The sequence below is a fragment of the Bufo bufo genome, chromosome 4, assembly GCF_905171765.1.
Source record: "Bufo bufo chromosome 4, aBufBuf1.1, whole genome shotgun sequence".
Classification (NCBI taxonomy): Eukaryota; Metazoa; Chordata; class Amphibia; order Anura; family Bufonidae; genus Bufo; species Bufo bufo.
Window position 1 is genome coordinate 251,854,162 of NC_053392.1, and position 7,321 is coordinate 251,861,482.

Consider the following 7,321-nt stretch of genomic DNA (forward strand, 5'->3'; position numbering starts at 1 on the left):
TATCACATGACCTAACCCCTCGGATGAACACCGTAAAAAATAAATAAAAAAAACTGTGTCAAAACAAGCAATTTTTGTCACCTTGCATCACAAAAGGTGCAACACCAAGTGATCAAAAACGCGTATGTCCCACAAAATGGTACCAATAAAACCGTCACCTCATCCCGCAAAAAATGAGCCCCTACATAAGAAAATCTCTCAAAAAATAAAAAAACTATAGCTCTTAGAACATGGAGACACTAAAACATCATTTTTTTGGTTTCAAAAATGCTATTATTGTGTTAAAGTGAAACAAATAAAAAAAAGTATACATATTAGGTATTGCCGCGTCCGTAAAAACCATCTCTATAAAAATATCACATGAGCTAACCCCTCGGGTGAACACCGTAAAAAAAAAAAAAAAAAAACTGTGTCAAAACAAGCAATTTTTGTCACCTTGCATCACAAAAGGTGCAACACCAAGTGATCAAAAACGCGTATGTCCCACAAAATGGTACCAATAAAACCGTCACCTCATCCCGCAGAAAAATGAGCCCCTACATAAGAAAATCTCTCAAAAAATAAAAAAACTATAGCTCTCAGAACATGGACACATTAAAACATAATTTTTTGGTTTCAAAAATGCTATTATTGTGTAAAACTTTAATAAATGAGAAAAAGTATACATATTAGGTATCGCCACGTCCGTAACAATCTGCTCTATAAAAATGTCACTTGACTGAACCCCTCAGGTGAACGCTGTAAAAATAAATAAATAGAAACTGTGCTAAAACAACCAATTTTTTGGTCACCTTGCCCCATAAAGTGTTATATTGAATGATCAAAAAATCATATGTACCCAAAAATAGTACTAATAAAACTGGCACCTTATCCCCTAGTTTCCAAAATGGGGTCACTTCTTGGGAGTTTCTACTGTAAGGGTGCATCAGGGGGCTTCAAATGGGACATGGCATCTAAAAACCATGTGGAGTTCCTTTCCTTCTGCGCCCTGCCGTGTGCCCATACAGCAGTTTACGACCACATGTGGGGTGTTTCTGTAAACCGCAGAATCTGGGTAATAAATATTGAGTTTTGTTTGGCTGTTAACCATCGATGTGTTAGAGAAAAAAATTGATTAAAATGGAAAATCTGCCAAAAAAGTGAAATGTAAAAATTTGATCTCCATTTTCCTTTAATTCTTGTGGAACGCCTAAAGGGTTAACAAAGTTTGTAAAATCGGTTTTGAATACCTTGAGGGGTGTAGTTTCTACAATGGGGTCATTTATGGGGGTATCCACTATGTAGGCCCCACAAAGTGACTTCAGACCTGAACTGGTTCTTATAAAGTGGGTTTTGGCAATTTTCTTAAAAATTTGAAGAATTGCTTCTAAACTTCTAAGCCTTCTAACGTCCTAAAAAAATAAAATGACATTTCCAAAATGATGCCAACATAAAGTAGACATATGGGGAATGTTAAATAATAAATATTTTATGAGGTATCACTTTCTGTTTTAAAAGCAGAGAAATTGAAATTTAGAAAATTGCGATTTTTTTTAAATTTTTGGGTAAATTTGGGATTTTTTCATAAATAAAGGTGAAATATTTTGACTCAAATTTATGACTATCATGAAGTACAATGTGTCACGAGAAAACAATCTCTGAATGACTTGGATAAATAAAGGCGTTCCAAAGTTATTACCACATAAAGTGAGATATGTCCGTTTTGCAAAATTTGGCCTGGTCAGGAAGGGGGCAAAGGGCCCAGATGGGAAGTGGTTAAAGGCAATGAGATGAGCATTCTTTTTGATTATAATGTCATTAAATAATATTGTATACGTATGAAAATGCCCAACAGCGTGGGCATGTATGGCTGCCAATGGAACTGGTTCTCTTGTATTTATTGATGATGTGACTGCTGAAAAAAGCAGCAGGATGAATTCTGAAGGGTTTCAGGCAATATTATCTGCTCATATTCAGCCAAATGCTTCAGAACTCATTGGACGGCGCTTCACAGTGCAGATGTTCAATGACCCAAAGCATACTGCAAAAGCAACCAAAGAGTTTTTTAAGGGAAAGAAGTGGAATGTTATGCAATAGCCAAATCAATCACCTGACCTGAATCCGATTGAGCATGCATTTCACTTGCTGAAGACAAAATTGAAGGGAAATTGCCCCAAGAACAAGCAGGAACTGAAGACAGTTGCAGTAGAGGCCTGGCAGAGCATCACAAGGGATGAAACCAAGTGTCTGGTGATGTCTATGCGTTCCAGACTTCAGGCTGTAATTGACTGCAAAGGATTTGCAATCAAGTATTAAAATGTGAAAGTTAGATTTATGAATATTATTCTGTCCCATTACTTTTGGTCCCTTAACAAGTGGGAGGCACATATGCAAACTGTTGTGATTCCTACACCACTCACCTGATTTGGATGTAAATACCCTCAAATTAAAGCTGACAGTCTGCAGTTAAAGCACATCTTGTTCGTTTAATTAAAAATCCATTGTGGTGGTGTATAGAGCCAAAAATGTTAGAATTGTGTCGATGTCCCAATATTTATGGACCTGACTGTAGGTGAAGCTTTACCTCTATGGCTCCTGTTCACACTATATAGCCTGAACATAGGGCTGCACTGCTTCTTTGACAGCAGTTTACTTGGTTGTATAATTTTATATATTTTTTTTCCTTTCTTGGTATAAATTTTGAATTAATATACTATCTTCATCAGGTTCTGGTGACACAGGTTCAGAGGGAAGGAAGACAACTTCCAAATGAAAGCCCCTTGCTGCAAGGATTATTATAATACAGTATCTCACAAAAGTGAGTACACCCCTCACATTTTTGTAAATATTTAATTTTCTTTTCATGGGACAACACTGCACATATGGCACTTTGATACAATGTAATGTAGTCAGTGTACAGCTTGTATAACAGTGTAAATTTGGTGCGCCCTCAAAATAACTCAACACACAACCATTAATGTCTAAACCGCTGGCAACAAAAGTGAGTATGCCCCTGAGTGAAAATGGCCAAATTGTGACCAAAGTCTCAATATTTTGTGGGGCCACCATTATTTTCCAGCACTGCCTTAACTCTCTTGGGCATTGAGTTCACTACAGCTTCACAGGTTGTCACTGGAATCCTCTTCCACTCCTCCATGGCAACATCACGGAGCTGGTGGATGTTAGAGACCTTGTGCTCCTCCACCTTCTGTTTGAGGATACCCCACAGATGCTCCATAGGGTTTAGGTCTGGAGACATGCTTGGCCAGTCCAGCATCTTTACCCTCAGTTTCTTTAGCAAGGCAGTGGTAGTCTTGGAGGTGCGTTTAGGGTCTTTTTGATGCTGGAATACTGCCCTGCAGCCCAGTTCATGAGAAGATATAACAAAAGGTTTCCAAAAATGTGACTGGTTTACTCACTTTTGTGAGATACTGTATACACCTTGTCTGATAGCTATGAATTACTAAGGTGCTAGAAAGTCGCCTTTGTGACATTGCTATGAAACATCTCTGTATTGTTGACTGATTTGAAGATCCAACTGACAGGTGTCAATCTCTCTTCTTTCAGGAAAACTCTAGCAGTGCCAGGTGCAAAAACCCCAGTCAGCGTACCATTCTGATGAAGAATTATTAGGATAAACTGTTTTCCTCCTCTGAGGAGGAGAAGGATAGAGGGGAATATTCATTCTAAGCAAAGAAATGAAAACAGAAATTGTTCATGTACATTTGGTAAGGGGACCAGGATGTTGACCAGGGGGAAGCTCAGGTCTCGACATCTAGGGGGCCTAGAGCATTCAAAGTGGTTGAAGCTTTGAAAAAAATCTATGAGGGCAGAATGGAAACATCCTGTAAATAGCATTTCCAGGAGAATGGTCTCTGAAACCAGAGATCTTCAAGCAAATTTCCAAGATGTGAAAAGTACAAGAGATTTATCAAAATGGAAACATTCTTTTCCCTCTATCAGGAGGACAATCCCTGAGCAGTGGATATCTTGTCCATTCCTTGGAGGTTCAGGCTGGCCTACATTTTACCTCCAGTTTCCATGATACCTAGAGTATTGATGAAAACCACAAGAGACCAGGCGATAGTACAGCCATCATATCACTTGGGCTAAATAGGTCATGGTTCCCAACTTATTTAGATGAGCCATGGGTGTTAATGAGACTTTCCCCAGTGCAGATCCTGGGTGTCTAGGGCACTCAACTTTTCCAAGATCTGGAAAGATTCAGCCTGACAGCCTGAAGGGTGACCAGCCTCTATTTCTATCTAAAGGCCTCTCTGATGTAGTAATGAAGACCCTGCCACACTTTGGGTCGCAATCTACCAAAAAGTAATGTTTCCTAACTCATTCAGATGAGTCAAGGGTGTAACTGGAGACTTCCCCCATTGCAGATCATGTGTGTCCAGGGCATTGAACTCTAACAAGATCTGAAGAGGTACAGTGTGACAGCTTGAAGGTTGAATAGCCTCTACTGCTATCTAGAGGCCATTCTGATTCAGTCAGAAAGACCCTTTATAAAGTGATGAGCAGGGAGTTACAGACAGCGATGAGGAGAAAGCAAAGCTATTAAATATATTTTTCTCCACTGTATTCACTGGGGAAAATAAACTCAGATAAAATTCAGAATGTAAAAGTAAATTCCAAATTAAAAGTGCGCTGTCTGACCCAGGAAGAAGTGGAGCTAGGTCTTAAAGAGATGAAAAAATAGACAAATCGCCGAGACCAGATGGTGTACACCCCTGTATCCTAAGAGAATTAAGTAATGTCATAGCCAGTCCCTTATTTCTGATATTTAAAGACTCTATATTGACAGGGAGTGTTCCACAGGATTGGCGCATAGCAAATGTGGTGCCAATATTCAAAACAATTCCAAAAACAGAGCCCGGAAACTTTAGGCCTTTAAGTTTAACATCTGTCGTGGGTAAACTGTTTGAAGGTTTTCTAAGAGATCCTATCTTGGAGTACCTCAATATAAATAAGCAAATAACGCCATATCAGCATGGCTTCATGAGGGATCAGTCATGTCAAACTAATTTAATCAGTTTCTATGAGGAGGTAAGTTCTAAACTTGACCGCGGCGAATCAATGGATGTGCACTGCTCAAAAAAATAAAGGGAACACAAAAATAACACATCCTAGATCTGAATTAATTAAATATTCTTCTGAAATACTTTGTTCTTTACATAGTTGAATGTGCTGACAACAAAATCACACAAAAATAAAAAAATGGAAATCAAATTTTACAACCCATGGAGGTCTGGATTTGGAGTCACACTCAAATTAAAGTGGAAAAAACACACTACAGGCTGATCCAACTTTGATGTAATGTCCTTAAAACAAGTCAAAATGAGGCTCAGTAGTGTGTGTGGCCTCCACGTGCCTGTTTGACCTCCCTACAACGCCTGTGCATGCTCCTGATGAGGTGGCGGACGGTCTCCTGAGGGATCTCCTCCCAGACCTGGACTAAAGCATCTGCCAACTCCTGGACAGTCTGTGGTGCAACGTGACGTTGGTGGATAAAGCGAGACATGATGTCCCAGATGTGCTCAATTGGATTCAGGTCTAGGGAACGGGCGGGCCAGTCCATAGCATCAATGCCTTCGTCTTGCAGGAACTTCTGACACACTTCAGCCACATGAGGTCTAGCATTGTCTTGCATTAGGAGGAAAACAGGGCCAACCGCACCAGCATATGGTCTCACAAGGGGTTTGAGGATCTCATCTCAGTACCTAATGGCAGTCAGGCTACCTCTGGCGAGCACATGGAGGGCTGTGCGGCCCTCCAAAGAAATGCCACCCCACACCATTACTGACCCAATGCCAAACTGGTCATACTGGAGGATGTTGCAGGCAGCAGAACGTTCTCCACGGCGTCTCCAGACTCTGTCACATCTGTCACATGTGCTCAGTGTGAACCTGCTTTCATCTGTGAAGAGCACAGGGCGCCAGTGGCGAATTTGCCAATCTTGGTGTTCTCTGGCAAATGCCAAACGTCCTGCACGGTGTTGGGCTGTAAGCACAACCCCCACCTGTGGACGTCGGGCCCTCATATCACCCTCATGGAGTCTGTTTCTGACCGTTTGAGCAGACACATGCACATTTGTGGCCTGCTGGAGGTCATTTCGCAGGGCTCTGGCAGTGCTCCTCCTGTTCCTCCTTGCACAAAGGCGGAGGTAGCGGTCCTGCTGCTGTTTTTTTGCCCTCCTACGGCCTCCTCCACGTCTCCTGATGTACTGGCCTGTCTCCTGGTAGCGCCTCCATGCTCTGGACACTACGCTGACAGACACAGCAAACCTTCTTGCCACAGCTCACATTGATGTACCATCTTGGATAAGCTGCACTACCTGAGCCACTTGTGTGGGTTGTAGACTCCGTCTCATGCTACCACTAGAGTGAAAGCACCGCCAGCATTCAAAAGTGACCAAAACATCAGCCGGGAAGCATAGGAACTGAGAAGTGGTCTGTGGGCACCACCTGCAGAACCACTCCTTTATTGGGGGTGTCTTGCTAATTGCCTATAATTTCCACCTGTTGTCTATCCCATTTGCACAACATCATGTGAAATTGATTGTCACTCAGTGTTGCTTCCTAAGTGGACAGTTTGATTTCACAGAAGTGTGATTGATTTGGAGTTACATTGTGTTGTTTAAGTGTTCCCTTTATTTTTTTGAACAGTGTATAATATATGGACTTCTCCAAAGCATTTGACACTGTACCGCATTAAAGGTTAGTATATAACATGAGAATGCTTGGACTGGGAAAAATGTGTATGTGGGCAAGTAACTGGCTCAGTGATAGAAAACAGAGGGTGGTTATTAATGGTACACACTCAGATTGGGTCACTGTCACTAGTGGGGTACCTCAGGGGTCAGTATTGGGCCCTATTCTCTTCAATATATTTATTAATGATCTTGTAGAAGGCTTGCACAGTAAAATATAAATTTTTGCAGATGACACAAAACTGTGTAAAGTAAGGCTACTTTCACACTAGCGTTTTTTTTGCGGACCTGTCATGGGTCTGCAAAAACACTTCCGTTAAAATAATACAACCGCATGCATCCGTCATGAACGGATCCGTTTGTATTATCTGTAACATATAAAAAAGAAAATAAGTGAATCGCACATCCAGCTGCTATGCAGAAAACAGCGCTAAATAGCGCATGTGTACCGCCTCCTGTGCTACATGCAAAATGAGACATTAGTGTACATTTTGATCAAAAGGCATAAGCCCACTCACCACGCCAAGGTTTCCTCTATGAGTGGGTCCTACTCTAAAATTGGCGTGGTGGCGCGGTGAGTGGGCCTATGCCTTTTGATCAAAAATTACACTAATGCCTCTTATA